The sequence below is a fragment of the Phyllobates terribilis genome, unplaced genomic scaffold (assembly GCF_046119375.1).
Source record: "Phyllobates terribilis strain yellow unplaced genomic scaffold, ASM4611937v1 Scaffold_1__5_contigs__length_1240528914, whole genome shotgun sequence".
Classification (NCBI taxonomy): Eukaryota; Metazoa; Chordata; class Amphibia; order Anura; family Dendrobatidae; genus Phyllobates; species Phyllobates terribilis.
In genome coordinates, this window is record NW_027362761.1 from 1,215,750,002 (window position 1) to 1,215,768,042 (window position 18,041).

General features: G+C 30.8%; 1 protein-coding gene across 2 annotated transcripts in view; it reads left to right on the forward strand.

Moving 5' to 3' along the window:
- Nucleotides 1–17,698, forward strand: part of LOC141164434 (shootin-1-like) — an 89,729-nt gene extending 72,031 nt beyond the window's left edge. Inside the window, exon 16 of one of the 2 annotated variants that reach the window (XM_073649649.1) lies at nt 17,265–17,698. The gene's annotated coding sequence lies outside the window, so the exon portion shown is untranslated. The remainder of the gene's footprint in view (nt 1–17,264) is intronic. The other variant, XM_073649660.1, reaches the window with a different exon arrangement.
- Nucleotides 17,699–18,041: the final 343 nt, after the last annotated feature.

The window sequence follows — 18,041 nt, forward strand, 5'->3', positions numbered from 1 at the left end:
ATATTCTTGCACATAGGGGGCAGTATTATAGTAGTTATATTCTTGTACATAGGAGCAGTATTATAGTAGTTATATTCTTGTACATAGGAGCAGTATTATAGTAGTTATATTCTTGTACATAGGAGCAGTATTATATTTTTTATATTCTGTACATAGGGGCAGTATTATATTAGTTATATTCTTGCACATAGGGGGCAGTATTATAGTAGTTATATTCTTGTACATAGGGGGCAGTATTATAGTAGTTATATTCTTGTACATAGGAGGCAGTATTATAGTAGTTATATTCTTGTACATAGGAACAGTATTATAGTAGTTATATTCCTGTACATAGGAGCAGTATATAGTAGTTATATTCTTGTACATAGGGGGCAGTATTATAGTAGTTATATTCTTGTACATAGGGGCAGTATTATAGTAGTTATATTCTTGTACATAGTGGGCAGTATTATAGTAGTTATATTCTTGTACATAGGGGGCAGTATTATAGTAGTTATATTCTTGTACATAGAGGCAGTATTATAGTAGTTATATTCTTGTATATAGGAGCAGTATTATAGTAGTTATATTCTTGTACATAGTGGGCAGTATTATAGTAGTTATATTCTTGTACATAGGGAGCAGTATTATAGTAGTTATATTCTTGTACATAGGAGCAGTATTATAGTAGTTATATTCTTGTACATAGGGGCAGTATTATAGTAGTTATATTCTTGTACATAGGGGCAGTATTATAGTAGTTATATTCTTGCACATAGTAGCAGTATTATAGTAGTTATATTCTTGTACATAGGGGCAGTATTATAGTAGTTATATTCTTGTACATAGGGAGCAGTATTATAGTAGTTCTATTCTTGTACATAGGAGGCAGTATTATAGTAGTTATATTCTTGTACATAGGGGGCAGTATTATAGTAGTTAAATTCTTGCACATAGGAGCAGTATTATAGTAGTTATATTCTTGTAAATAGGGGCAGTATTATAGTAGTTATATTCTTGTACATAGGGAGCAGTATTATAGTAGTTATATTCTTGTACATAGGAGCATTGTTATAGTAGTTATATTCTTGTACATAGGGGCAGTATTATAGTAGTTATATTCTTGTACATAGGGAGCAGTATTATAGTAGTTCTATTCTTGTACATAGGAGGCAGTATTATAGTAGTTATATTCTTGTACATAGGGGGCAGTATTATAGTAGTTATATTCTTGCACATAGGAGCAGTATTATAGTAGTTATATTCTTGTAAATAGGGGCAGTATTATAGTAGTTATATTCTTGTACGTAGGGGCAGTATTATAGTAGTTATATTCTTGTACACAGGGGCAGTATTATAGTAGTTATATTCTTGTACATAGGGGACAGTATTATAGTAGTTATATTCTTGTACATAGGGGGCAGTATTATAGTAGTTATATTCTTGTACATAGGGAGCAGAATTATAGTAGTTATATTCTTGTACATAGGGGCAGTATTATAGTAGTTCTATTCTTGTACATAGGAGCAGTATTATAGTAGTTCTATTCTTGTACATAGGGGGCAGTATTATAGTAGTTCTATTCTTGTACATAGGGGGCAGTATTATAGTAGTTATATTCTTGTACATAGGAGCAGTATTATAGTACTTATATTCTTGTAGATAGGGGCAGTATTATAGTAGTTATATTCTTGTACATAGGAGCAGTATTATAGTAGTTATATTCTTGTACATAGGGGGCAGTATTATAGTAGTTATATTCTTGTACATAGGGGCAGTATTATAGTAGTTATATTCTTGTACATAGAAGCTGTATTATAGTAGCTATATTCTTGTACATAGGAGCAGTATTATAGTAGTTATATTCTTGTACATAGGGGGCAGTATTATAGTAGTTATATTCTTGCACATAGGAGCAGTATTATAGTAGTTATATTCTTGTACATAGGGGCAGTATTATAGTAGTTATATTCTTGTACATAGGAGGCAGTATTATAGTAGTTATATTCTTGTACATAGGAGCTGTATTATAGTAATTATATTCTTGTACATAGGGGCAGTATTATAGTAGTTATATTCTTGTACATAGGGGGCAGTATTATAGCAGTTATATTCTTGTACATAGGAGCAGTATTATAGTAGTTATATTCTTGTACATAGGAGCAGTATTATAGTAGTTATATTCTTGTACATAGAATCAGTATTATAGTAGTTATATTCTTGTACATAGGGGGCAGTATTATAGTAGTTATATTTTTGTACATAGGAGCAGTATTATAGTAGTTATATTCTTGTACATAGGAGCAGTATTATAGTAGTTATATTCTTGTACATAGGGGGCAGTATTATAGTAGTTATATTCTTGTACATAGGGGCAGTATTATAGTAGTTATATTCTTGTACATAGGGGGCAGTTTTATAGTAGTTATATTCTTGTACATAGGAGGCAGTATTATAGTAGTTATATTCTTGTACATAGGAGCTGTATTATAGTAATTATATTCTTGTACATAGGGGCAGTATTATAGTAGTTATATTCTTGTACATAGGAGCAGTATTATAGTAGTTATATTCTTGTACATAGGAGCAGTATTATAGTAGTTATATTCTTGTATATAGGGGCAGTATTATAGCAGTTATATTCTTGTACATAGGGGCAGTATTATAGTAGTTATATTCTTGTACATAGGGGCAGTGTTATAGTAGTTATATTCTTGTACATAGGAGCAGTATTATAATAGTTATATTCTTGTACATAGGGGTCAGTATTATAGTAGTTATATTCTTGTACATAGGGGGCAGTATTATAGTAGTTATATTCTTGTACATAGGGAGCAGTATTATAGTAGTTATATTCTTGTACATAGGAGCAGTATTATAGTAGTTATATTCTTCTACATAGGGGACAGTATTATAGTAGTTATATTTTTGTACATAGGGGCAGTATTATAGTAGCTATATTCTTATACATAGGAGCAGTATTATAGTAGTTATATTCTTGTACATAGGAGCAGTATTATAGTAGTTATATTCTTGTACATAGGGGCAGTATTATAGTAGTCATATTCTTGTACATAGGGGCAGTATTATAGTAGTTATATTCTTGTACATAGGAGCAGTATTATAGTAGTTATATTCTTGTACATAGGAGCAGTATTATAGTAGTTATATTCTTGTACATAGGGAGCAGTATTATAGTAGTTATATTCTTGTACATAGGAGCAGTATTATAGTAGTTATATTCTTGTACATAGGAGCAGTATTATAGTAGTTATATTCTTGTACATAGGAGGCAGTATTATAGTAGCTATATTCTTGTACATAGGAGCAGTATTATAGTAGTTATATTCTTGTACATAGGAGCAGTATTATAGTAGTTATATTCTTGTACATAGGGGCAGTATTATAGTAGTTATATTCTTGTACATAGGAGCAGTATTATAGTAGTTATATTCTTGTACATAGGGGCAGTATTATAGTAGTTATATTCTTGTACATAGGGGGCAGTATTATAGTAGTTATATTCTTGTAGGAGCAGTATTATAGTAGTTATATTCTTGTACATAGGAGCAGTATTATATTTTTTATATTCTTGTACATAGGAGCAGTATTATAGTAGTTATATTCTTGTACATAGGGGCAGTATTATAGTAGTTATATTCTTGTATATATGGGGCAGTATTATAGTAGTTATATTCTTGTACATAGGAGCAGTATTATAGTAGTTATATTCTTGTACATAGGGGGCAGTATTATAGTAGTTATATTCTTGTACATAGGGGGCAGTATTATAGTAGTTATATTCTTGTACATAGGGGGCAGTATTATAGTAGTTATATTCTTGTACATAGGAGCAGTATTATAGTAGTTATATTCTTGTACATAGGGGGCAGTATTATAGTAGTTATATTCTTGTACATAGGGGCGGTATTAGAGTAGTTATATTCTTGTACATAGGGGGCAGTTTTATAGTAGTTATATTCTTGTACATAGGAGGCAGTATTATAGTAGTTATATTCTTGTACATAGGAGCTGTATTATAGTAGTTATATTCTTGTACATAGGAGCAGTATTATAGTAGTTATATTCTTGTACATAGGAGCAGTATTATAATAGTTATATTCTTGTACATAGGGGTCAGTATTATAGTAGTTATATTCTTGTACATAGGGGGCAGTATTATAGTAGTTATATTCTTGTACATAGGGAGCAGTATTATAGTAGTTATATTCTTGTACATAGGAGCAGTATTATAGTAGTTATATTCTTCTACATAGGGGACAATATTATAGTAGTTATATTTTTGTACATAGGGGCAGTATTATAGTAGTTATATTCTTCTACATAGGGGACAGTATTATAATAGTTATATTCTTGTACATAGGAGGCAGTATTATAGTAGTTATATTCTTGTACATAGGAGCTGTATTATAGTAGTTATATTCTTGTACATAGGAGCAGTATTATAGTAGTTATATTCTTGTACATAGGAGCAGTATTATAGTAGTTATATTCTTGTGCATAGGGGCAGTATTATAGTAGTCATATTCTTGTACATAGCGGCAGTATTATAGTAGTTATATTCTTGTACATAGGAGCAGTATTATAGTAGTTATATTCTTGTACATAGGAGCAGTATTATAGTAGTTATATTCTTGTACATAGGGAGCAGTATTATAGTAGTTATATTCTTGTACATAGGGGCAGTATTATAGTAGCTATATTCTTGTACATAGGTGCAGTATTATAGTAGCTATATTCTTATACCTAGGAGCAGTATTATAGTAGTTATATTCTTGTACATAGGAGCAGTATTATAGTAGTTATATTCTTGTACATAGGGGCAGTATTATAGTAGTCATATTCTTGTACATAGGGGCAGTATTATAGTAGTTATATTCTTGTACATAGGGGCAGTATTATAGTAGTTATATTCTTGTACATAGGAGCAGTATTATAGTAGTTATATTCTTGTACATAGGAGCAGTATTATAGTAGTTATATTCTTGTACATAGGAGCAGTATTATAGTAGTTATATTCTTGTACATAGGGGCAGTATTATAGTAGTTATATTCTTGTACATAGGGGGCAGTATTATAGTAGTTATATTCTTGTAGGAGCAGTATTATAGTAGTTATATTCTTGTACATAGGGGCAGTATTATAGTAGTTATATTCTTGTAGGAGCAGTATTATAGTAGTTATATTCTTGTACATAGGAGCAGTATTATATTTTTTATATTCTTGTACATAGGAGCAGTATTATAGTAGTTATATTCTTGTACATAGGGGCAGTATTATAGTAGTTATATTCTTGTATATAGGGGGCAGTATTATAGTAGTTATATTCTTGTACATAGGAGCAGTATTATAGTAGTTATATTCTTGTACATAGGGGGCAGTATTATAGTAGTTATATTCTTGTACATAGGAGCAGTATTATAGTAGTTATATTCTTGTACATAGGGGGCAGTATTATAGTAGTTATATTCTTGTACATAGGGGCAGTATTATAGTAGTTATATTCTTGTACATAGTGGGCAGTATTATAGTAGTTATATTCTTGTACATAGGGGGCAGTATTATAGTAGTTATATTCTTGTACATAGAGGCAGTATTATAGTAGTTATATTCTTGTATATAGGAGCAGTATTATAGTAGTTATATTCTTGTACATAGTGGGCAGTATTATAGTAGTTATATTCTTGTACATAGGGAGCAGTATTATAGTAGTTATATTCTTGCACATAGGAGCAGTATTATAGTAGTTATATTCTTGTACATAGGGGCAGTATTATAGTAGTTATATTCTTGTACATAGGGGCAGTATTATAGTAGTTATATTCTTGCACATAGGAGCAGTATTATAGTAGTTATATTCTTGTACATATGGGCAGTATTATAGTAGTTATATTCTTGTACATAGGAGCAGTATTATAGTAGTTATATTCTTGTACATAGGAGCAGTATTATAGTAGTTATATTCTTGTACATAGGAGCAGTATTATAGTAGTTATATTCTTGTACATAGGAGCAGTATTATATTTTTTATATTCTGTACATAGGGGCAGTATTATAGTAGTTATATTCTTGCACATAGGGGGCAGTATTATAGTAGTTATATTCTTGTACATAGGAGCAGTATTATAGTAGTTATATTCTTGTACATAGGAGCAGTATTATAGTAGTTATATTCTTGTACATAGGAGCAGTATTATAGTAGTTATATTCTTGTACATAGGAGCAGTATTATATTTTTTATATTCTGTACATAGGGGCAGTATTATATTAGTTATATTCTTGCACATAGGGGGCAGTATTATAGTAGTTATATTCTTGTACATAGGAGCAGTATTATAGTAGTTATATTCTTGTACATAGGAGCAGTATTATAGTAGTTATATTCTTGTACATAGGAGCAGTATTATATTTTTTATATTCTGTACATAGGGGCAGTATTATATTAGTTATATTCTTGCACATAGGGGGCAGTATTATAGTAGTTATATTCTTGTACATAGGGGGCAGTATTATAGTAGTTATATTCTTGTACATAGGGAGCAGTATTATAGTAGTTATATTCTTGTACATAGAGGGCAGTATTATAGTAGTTATATTCTTGTACATAGGTGCAGTATTATAGTAGTTATATTCTTGTACATAGGGGGCAGTATTATAGTAGTTATATTCTTGTACATAGGGGCAGGATTATAGTAGTTATATTCTTGTACATAGGAGGCAGTATTATAGTAGTTATATTCTTGTACATAGGAACAGTATTATAGTAGTTATATTCCTGTACATAGGAGCAGTATATAGTAGTTATATTCTTGTACATAGGGGGCAGTATTATAGTAGTTATATTCTTGTACATAGGGGCAGTATTATAGTAGTTATATTCTTGTACATAGTGGGCAGTATTATAGTAGTTATATTCTTGTACATAGGGGGCAGTATTATAGTAGTTATATTCTTGTACATAGAGGCAGTATTATAGTAGTTATATTCTTGTATATAGGAGCAGTATTATAGTAGTTATATTCTTGTACATAGGGGCAGTATTATAGTAGTTATATTCTTGTACATAGGGGGCAGTATTATAGTAGTTATATTCTTGTAGGAGCAGTATTATAGTAGTTATATTCTTGTACATAGGGGCAGTATTATAGTAGTTATATTCTTGTAGGAGCAGTATTATAGTAGTTATATTCTTGTACATAGGAGCAGTATTATATTTTTTATATTCTTGTACATAGGAGCAGTATTATAGTAGTTATATTCTTGTACATAGGGGCAGTATTATAGTAGTTATATTCTTGTATATAGGGGGCAGTATTATAGTAGTTATATTCTTGTACATAGGAGCAGTATTATAGTAGTTATATTCTTGTACATAGGGGGCAGTATTATAGTAGTTATATTCTTGTACATAGGAGCAGTATTATAGTAGTTATATTCTTGTACATAGGGGGCAGTATTATAGTAGTTATATTCTTGTACATAGGGGCAGTATTATAGTAGTTATATTCTTGTACATAGTGGGCAGTATTATAGTAGTTATATTCTTGTACATAGGGGGCAGTATTATAGTAGTTATATTCTTGTACATAGAGGCAGTATTATAGTAGTTATATTCTTGTATATAGGAGCAGTATTATAGTAGTTATATTCTTGTACATAGTGGGCAGTATTATAGTAGTTATATTCTTGTACATAGGGAGCAGTATTATAGTAGTTATATTCTTGCACATAGGAGCAGTATTATAGTAGTTATATTCTTGTACATAGGGGCAGTATTATAGTAGTTATATTCTTGTACATAGGGGCAGTATTATAGTAGTTATATTCTTGCACATAGGAGCAGTATTATAGTAGTTATATTCTTGTACATATGGGCAGTATTATAGTAGTTATATTCTTGTACATAGGAGCAGTATTATAGTAGTTATATTCTTGTACATAGGAGCAGTATTATAGTAGTTATATTCTTGTACATAGGAGCAGTATTATAGTAGTTATATTCTTGTACATAGGAGCAGTATTATATTTTTTATATTCTGTACATAGGGGCAGTATTATAGTAGTTATATTCTTGCACATAGGGGGCAGTATTATAGTAGTTATATTCTTGTACATAGGAGCAGTATTATAGTAGTTATATTCTTGTACATAGGAGCAGTATTATAGTAGTTATATTCTTGTACATAGGAGCAGTATTATAGTAGTTATATTCTTGTACATAGGAGCAGTATTATATTTTTTATATTCTGTACATAGGGGCAGTATTATATTAGTTATATTCTTGCACATAGGGGGCAGTATTATAGTAGTTATATTCTTGTACATAGGAGCAGTATTATAGTAGTTATATTCTTGTACATAGGAGCAGTATTATAGTAGTTATATTCTTGTACATAGGAGCAGTATTATATTTTTTATATTCTGTACATAGGGGCAGTATTATATTAGTTATATTCTTGCACATAGGGGGCAGTATTATAGTAGTTATATTCTTGTACATAGGGGGCAGTATTATAGTAGTTATATTCTTGTACATAGGGAGCAGTATTATAGTAGTTATATTCTTGTACATAGAGGGCAGTATTATAGTAGTTATATTCTTGTACATAGGTGCAGTATTATAGTAGTTATATTCTTGTACATAGGGGGCAGTATTATAGTAGTTATATTCTTGTACATAGGGGCAGGATTATAGTAGTTATATTCTTGTACATAGGAGGCAGTATTATAGTAGTTATATTCTTGTACATAGGAACAGTATTATAGTAGTTATATTCCTGTACATAGGAGCAGTATATAGTAGTTATATTCTTGTACATAGGGGGCAGTATTATAGTAGTTATATTCTTGTACATAGGGGCAGTATTATAGTAGTTATATTCTTGTACATAGTGGGCAGTATTATAGTAGTTATATTCTTGTACATAGGGGGCAGTATTATAGTAGTTATATTCTTGTACATAGAGGCAGTATTATAGTAGTTATATTCTTGTATATAGGAGCAGTATTATAGTAGTTATATTCTTGTACATAGGGGCAGTATTATAGTAGTTATATTCTTGTACATAGGGGGCAGTATTATAGTAGTTATATTCTTGTAGGAGCAGTATTATAGTAGTTATATTCTTGTACATAGGGGCAGTATTATAGTAGTTATATTCTTGTAGGAGCAGTATTATAGTAGTTATATTCTTGTACATAGGAGCAGTATTATATTTTTTATATTCTTGTACATAGGAGCAGTATTATAGTAGTTATATTCTTGTACATAGGGGCAGTATTATAGTAGTTATATTCTTGTATATAGGGGGCAGTATTATAGTAGTTATATTCTTGTACATAGGAGCAGTATTATAGTAGTTATATTCTTGTACATAGGGGGCAGTATTATAGTAGTTATATTCTTGTACATAGGACCAGTATTATAGTAGTTATATTCTTGTACATAGGGGGCAGTATTATAGTAGTTATATTCTTGTACATAGGGGCAGTATTATAGTAGTTATATTCTTGTACATAGTGGGCAGTATTATAGTAGTTATATTCTTGTACATAGGGGGCAGTATTATAGTAGTTATATTCTTGTACATAGAGGCAGTATTATAGTAGTTATATTCTTGTATATAGGAGCAGTATTATAGTAGTTATATTCTTGTACATAGTGGGCAGTATTATAGTAGTTATATTCTTGTACATAGGGAGCAGTATTATAGTAGTTATATTCTTGCACATAGGAGCAGTATTATAGTAGTTATATTCTTGTACATAGGGGCAGTATTATAGTAGTTATATTCTTGTACATAGGGGCAGTATTATAGTAGTTATATTCTTGCACATAGGAGCAGTATTATAGTAGTTATATTCTTGTACATATGGGCAGTATTATAGTAGTTATATTCTTGTACATAGGAGCAGTATTATAGTAGTTATATTCTTGTACATAGGAGCAGTATTATAGTAGTTATATTCTTGTACATAGGAGCAGTATTATAGTAGTTATATTCTTGTACATAGGAGCAGTATTATATTTTTTATATTCTGTACATAGGGGCAGTATTATAGTAGTTATATTCTTGCACATAGGGGGCAGTATTATAGTAGTTATATTCTTGTACATAGGAGCAGTATTATAGTAGTTATATTCTTGTACATAGGAGCAGTATTATAGTAGTTATATTCTTGTACATAGGAGCAGTATTATAGTAGTTATATTCTTGTACATAGGAGCAGTATTATATTTTTTATATTCTGTACATAGGGGCAGTATTATATTAGTTATATTCTTGCACATAGGGGGCAGTATTATAGTAGTTATATTCTTGTACATAGGAGCAGTATTATAGTAGTTATATTCTTGTACATAGGAGCAGTATTATAGTAGTTATATTCTTGTACATAGGAGCAGTATTATATTTTTTATATTCTGTACATAGGGGCAGTATTATATTAGTTATATTCTTGCACATAGGGGGCAGTATTATAGTAGTTATATTCTTGTACATAGGGGGCAGTATTATAGTAGTTATATTCTTGTACATAGGGAGCAGTATTATAGTAGTTATATTCTTGTACATAGAGGGCAGTATTATAGTAGTTATATTCTTGTACATAGGTGCAGTATTATAGTAGTTATATTCTTGTACATAGGGGGCAGTATTATAGTAGTTATATTCTTGTACATAGGGGCAGGATTATAGTAGTTATATTCTTGTACATAGGAGGCAGTATTATAGTAGTTATATTCTTGTACATAGGAACAGTATTATAGTAGTTATATTCCTGTACATAGGAGCAGTATATAGTAGTTATATTCTTGTACATAGGGGGCAGTATTATAGTAGTTATATTCTTGTACATAGGGGCAGTATTATAGTAGTTATATTCTTGTACATAGTGGGCAGTATTATAGTAGTTATATTCTTGTACATAGGGGGCAGTATTATAGTAGTTATATTCTTGTACATAGAGGCAGTATTATAGTAGTTATATTCTTGTATATAGGAGCAGTATTATAGTAGTTATATTCTTGTACATAGTGGGCAGTATTATAGTAGTTATATTCTTGTACATAGGGAGCAGTATTATAGTAGTTATATTCTTGTACATAGGAGCAGTATTATAGTAGTTATATTCTTGTACATAGGGGCAGTATTATAGTAGTTATATTCTTGTACATAGGGGCAGTATTATAGTAGTTATATTCTTGCACATAGTAGCAGTATTATAGTAGTTATATTCTTGTACATAGGGGCAGTATTATAGTAGTTATATTCTTGTACATAGGGAGCAGTATTATAGTAGTTCTATTCTTGTACATAGGAGGCAGTATTATAGTAGTTATATTCTTGTACATAGGGGGCAGTATTATAGTAGTTATATTCTTGCACATAGGAGCAGTATTATAGTAGTTATATTCTTGTAAATAGGGGCAGTATTATAGTAGTTATATTCTTGTACATAGGGAGCAGTATTATAGTAGTTATATTCTTGTACATAGGAGCATTGTTATAGTAGTTATATTCTTGTACATAGGGGCAGTATTATAGTAGTTATATTCTTGTACATAGGGAGCAGTATTATAGTAGTTCTATTCTTGTACATAGGAGGCAGTATTATAGTAGTTATATTCTTGTACATAGGGGGCAGTATTATAGTAGTTATATTCTTGCACATAGGAGCAGTATTATAGTAGTTATATTCTTGTAAATAGGGGCAGTATTATAGTAGTTATATTCTTGTACATAGGGGCAGTATTATAGTAGTTATATTCTTGTACACAGGGGCAGTATTATAGTAGTTATATTCTTGTACATAGGGGACAGTATTATAGTAGTTATATTCTTGTACATAGGGGGCAGTATTATAGTAGTTATATTCTTGTACATAGGGAGCAGAATTATAGTAGTTATATTCTTGTACATAGGGGCAGTATTATAGTAGTTCTATTCTTGTACATAGGAGCAGTATTATAGTAGTTCTATTCTTGTACATAGGGGGCAGTATTATAGTAGTTCTATTCTTGTACATAGGGGGCAGTATTATAGTAGTTATATTCTTGTACATAGGAGCAGTATTATAGTACTTATATTCTTGTAGATAGGGGCAGTATTATAGTAGTTATATTCTTGTACATAGGAGCAGTATTATAGTAGTTATATTCTTGTACATAGGGGGCAGTATTATAGTAGTTATATTCTTGTACATAGGGGCAGTATTATAGTAGTTATATTCTTGTACATAGAAGCTGTATTATAGTAGCTATATTCTTGTACATAGGAGCAGTATTATAGTAGTTATATTCTTGTACATAGGGGGCAGTATTATAGTAGTTATATTCTTGTACATAGGAGCAGTATTATAGTAGTTATATTCTTGTACATAGGGGCAGTATTATAGTAGTTATATTCTTATACATAGGAGGCAGTATTATAGTAGTTATATTCTTGTACATAGGAGCGGTATTATAGTAATTATATTCTTGTACATAGGGGCAGTATTATAGTAGTTATATTCTTGTACATAGGGGGCAGTATTATAGTAGTTATATTCTTGTACATATGAGCAGTATTATAGTAGTTATATTCTTGTACATAGGAGCAGTATTATAGTAGTTATATTCTTGTACATAGAAGCAGTATTATAGTAGTTATATTCTTGTACATAGGGGGCAGTATTATAGTAGTTATATTTTTGTACATAGGAGCAGTATTATAGTAGTTATATTCTTGTACATAGGAGCAGTATTATAGTAGTTATATTCTTGTACATAGGGGGCAGTATTATAGTAGTTATATTCTTGTACATAGGGGCAGTATTATAGTAGTTATATTCTTGTACATAGGGGGCAGTTTTATAGTAGTTATATTCTTGTACATAGGAGGCAGTATTATAGTAGTTATATTCTTGTACATAGGAGCTGTATTATAGTAATTATATTCTTGTACATAGGGGCAGTATTATAGTAGTTATATTCTTGTACATAGGAGCAGTATTATAGTAGTTATATTCTTGTACATAGGAGCAGTATTATAGTAGTTATATTCTTGTATATAGGGGCAGTATTATAGCAGTTATATTCTTGTACATAGGGGCAGTATTATAGTAGTTATATTCTTGTACATAGGGGCAGTATTATAGTAGTTATATTCTTGTACATAGGAGCAGTATTATAATAGTTATATTCTTGTACATAGGGGTCAGTATTATAGTAGTTATATTCTTGTACATAGGGGGCAGTATTATAGTAGTTATATTCTTGTACATAGGGAGCAGTATTATAGTAGTTATATTCTTGTACATAGGAGCAGTATTATAGTAGTTATATTCTTGTACATAGGAGCATTATTATAGTAGTTATATTCTTCTACATAGGGGACAGTATTATAGTAGTTATATTTTTGTACATAGGGGCAGTATTATAGTAGCTATATTCTTATACATAGGAGCAGTATTATAGTAGTTATATTCTTGTACATAGGAGCAGTATTATAGTAGTTATATTCTTGTACATAGCGGCAGTATTATAGTAGTCATATTCTTGTACATAGGGGCAGTATTATAGTAGTTATATTCTTGTACATAGGAGCAGTATTATAGTAGTTATATTCTTGTACATAGGAGCAGTATTATAGTAGTTATATTCTTGTACATAGGGAGCAGTATTATAGTAGTTATATTCTTGTACATAGCAGCAGTATTATAGTAGTTATATTCTTGTACATAGGAGCAGTATTATAGTAGTTATATTCTTGTACATAGGAGGCAGTATTATAGTAGCTATATTCTTGTACATAGGAGCAGTATTATAGTAGTTATATTCTTGTACATAGGAGCAGTATTATAGTAGTTATATTCTTGTACATAGGGGCAGTATTATAGTAGTTATATTCTTGTACATAGGAGCAGTATTATAGTAGTTATATTCTTGTACATAGGGGCAGTATTATAGTAGTTATATTCTTGTACATAGGGGGCAGTATTATAGTAGTTATATTCTTGTAGGAGCAGTATTATAGTAGTTATATTCTTGTACATAGGAGCAGTATTATATTTTTTATATTCTTGTACATAGGAGCAGTATTATAGTAGTTATATTCTTGTACATAGGGGCAGTATTATAGTAGTTATATTCTTGTATATAGGGGGCAGTATTATAGTAGTTATATTCTTGTACATAGGAGCAGTATTATAGTAGTTATATTCTTGTACATAGGGGGCAGTATTATAGTAGTTATATTCTTGTACATAGGGGGCAGTATTATAGTAGTTATATTCTTGTACATAGGGGGCAGTATTATAGTAGTTATATTCTTGTACATAGGAGCAGTATTATAGTAGTTATATTCTTGTACATAGGGGGCAGTATTATAGTAGTTATATTCTTGTACATAGGGGCAGTATTATAGTAGTTATATTCTTGTACATAGGGGCAGTTTTATAGTAGTTATATTCTTGTACATAGGAGGCAGTATTATAGTAGTTATATTCTTGTACATAGGAGCTGTATTATAGTAGTTATATTCTTGTACATAGGAGCAGTATTATAGTAGTTATATTCTTGTACATAGGAGCAGTATTATAATAGTTATATTCTTGTACATAGGGGTCAGTATTATAGTAGTTATATTCTTGTACATAGGGGGCAGTATTATAGTAGTTATATTCTTGTACATAGGGGGCAGTATTATAGTAGTTATATTCTTGTACATAGGAGCAGTATTATAGTAGTTATATTCTTGTACATAGGAGCAGTATTATAGTAGTTATATTCTTGTACATAGGAGCAGTATTATAGTAGTTATATTCTTCTACATAGGGGACAATATTATAGTAGTTATATTTTTGTACATAGGGGCAGTATTATAGTAGTTATATTCTTCTACATAGGGGACAGTATTATAGTAGTTATATTCTTGTACATAGGAGGCAGTATTATAGTAGTTATATTCTTGTACATAGGAGCTGTATTATAGTAGTTATATTCTTGTACATAGGAGCAGTATTATAGTAGTTATATTCTTGTACATAGGAGCAGTATTATAGTAGTTATATTCTTGTACATAGGGGCAGTATTATAGTAGTCATATTCTTGTACATAGGGGCAGTATTATAGTAGTTATATTCTTGTACATAGGAGCAGTATTATAGTAGTTATATTCTTGTACATAGGAGCAGTATTATAGTAGTTATATTCTTGTACATAGGGAGCAGTATTATAGTAGTTATTTTCTTGTACATAGGGGCAGTATTATAGTAGCTATATTCTTGTACATAGGTGCAGTATTATAGTAGCTATATTCTTATACATAGGAGCAGTATTATAGTAGTTATATTCTTGTACATAGGAGCAGTATTATAGTAGTTATATTCTTGTACATAGGGGCAGTATTATAGTAGTCATATTCTTGTACATAGGGGCAGTATTATAGTAGTTATATTCTTGTACATAGGGGCAGTATTATAGTAGTTATATTCTTGTACATAGGAGCAGTATTATAGTAGTTATATTCTTGTACATAGGAGCAGTATTATAGTAGTTATATTCTTGTACATAGGAGCAGTATTATAGTAGTTATATTCTTGTACATAGGGGCAGTATTATAGTAGTTATATTCTTGTACATAGGGGGCAGTATTATAGTAGTTATATTCTTGTAGGAGCAGTATTATAGTAGTTATATTCTTGTACATAGGAGCAGTATTATAGTAGTTATATTCTTGTACATAGGGGCAGTATTATAGTAGTTATATTCTTGTAGGAGCAGTATTATAGTAGTTATATTCTTGTACATAGGAGCAGTATTATATTTTTTATATTCTTGTACATAGGAGCAGTATTATAGTAGTTATATTCTTGTACATAGGGGCAGTATTATAGTAGTTATATTCTTGTATATAGGGGGCAGTATTATAGTAGTTATATTCTTGTACATAGGAGCAGTATTATAGTAGTTATATTCTTGTACATAGGGGGCAGTATTATAGTAGTTATATTCTTGTACATAGGAGCAGTATTATAGTAGTTATATTCTTGTACATAGGGGGCAGTATTATAGTAGTTATATTCTTGTACATAGGAGCAGTATTATAGTAGTTATATTCTTGTACATAGGAGTAGTATTATAGTAGTTATATTCTTGTACATAGGGAGCAGTATTATTGTAGTTATATTCTTGTACATAGGAGGAGTATTATAGTAGTTATATTCTTGTACATAGGGAGCAGTATTATAGTAGTTATATTCTTGTACATAGGGGGCAGTATTATAGTAGTTATATTCTTGTACATAGGAGTAGTATTATAGTAGTTATATTCTTGTACATAGGAGCAGTATTATAGTAGTTATATTCTTGTACATAGGGGCAGTATTATAGTAGTTATATTCTTGTACATAGGGGCAGTATTATAGTAGTTATATTCTTGTACATAGGAGCAGTATTATAGTAGTTATATTCTTGTACATAGGAGTAGTATTATAGTAGTTATATTCTTGTACCTAGGAAGCAGTATTATAGTAGCTATATTCTTGTACATAGGAGCAGTATTATAGTAGTTATATTCTTGTACATAGGAGCAGTATTATAGTAGTTATATTCTTGTACATAGGAGCAGTATTATAGTAGTTATATTCTTGTACATAGGGGGCAGTATTATAGTAGTTATATTCTTGTACATAGGAGCAGTATTATAGTAGTTATATTCTTGTACATAGGAGCAGTATTATAGTAGTTATATTCTTGTACATAGGGGGCAGTATTATAGTAGTTATATTCTTGTACATAGGAGCAGTATTATAGTAGTTATATTCTTGTACATAGGAGCAGTATTATAGTAGTTATATTCTTGTACATAGGAGTCAGTATTATAGTAGTTATATTCTTGTACATAGGGAGCAGTATTATAGTAGTTATATTCTTGTACATAGGAGCAGTATTATAGTAGTTATATTCTTGTACATAGGAGCAGTATTATAGTAGTTATATTCTTGTACCTAGGAAGCAGTATTATAGTAGTTATATTCTTGTACATAGGAGCAGTATTATAGTAGTTATATTCTTGTACATAGGAGCAGTATTATAGTAGTTATATTCTTGTACATAGGGGGCAGTATTATAGTAGTTATATTTTTATATATTGGAGCAGTATTATAGTAGTTATATTCTTGTATATAGAAAGCAGTCTTTCTAGATATATATTTTTTTAATCTTTTAATAATAATACTTTCTGTAAAATATTGTATTCCTCGTTTCTCCTGACATTTATCAGTGATTCCAGATGATTCTCCGCCGGCACAAGTGACTCCAGTGAATGATGAGGATAAGTCCAGTTCTGGGAATCAGATGCCGACGACCTCGGACCCGTGTGACAATCAGAAGATAAGTGCGGTAACATGGCAGTAGCACGAAGCCCAGATCCAAGGATATTTGCCTCAATCCAAGCTTCAGACTTACAGACTTGTTATTTAATGTTATGCACTGAGCACCGGCTTATATGACTCAGTGATCAAACCCGTCCCAGCAACAAAGGATCTGCTGACATGTAGACTCTGCGGAGCCAGGCCCGGCTCACCGCTGTTTTACAGGGTCCCTCTACTTTTGGTGTCCACCAGAAATGACTAAAAGACTATGAAATTATATGACGCCTTCTGTTCCTTTTTTGTAAGAAGAGCTCACAATAATAAATAATCCCTGTAATAATTACTGATATTGTATCTGTGGCTGCAGTGTGTGCATGAGGTCCTGCTAAGGAAATAAGTTCAAACATTCGTCCTGTCAGGGGGTCGTAGACTTTCTCCATCTACATGAGGCTGATGCTACAGCTCCACATCAGGGGGAAATTCATTCCCAAACAGAAAAATGTCCTGTGTGCCGGGATCACTGACCCATCTCTAGTTCTTTATAGAATGGCGTCCAGGCTCTTGAACTTGTCCCATGTTTTGACCATCACAACATGATGACTTCCATAGTCTCACTGCTCTTACTGTAAAGAATCCATAATCCCACTGCTTGTACAGTAAAGAACCCATAGTCTCACTGCTCTTAC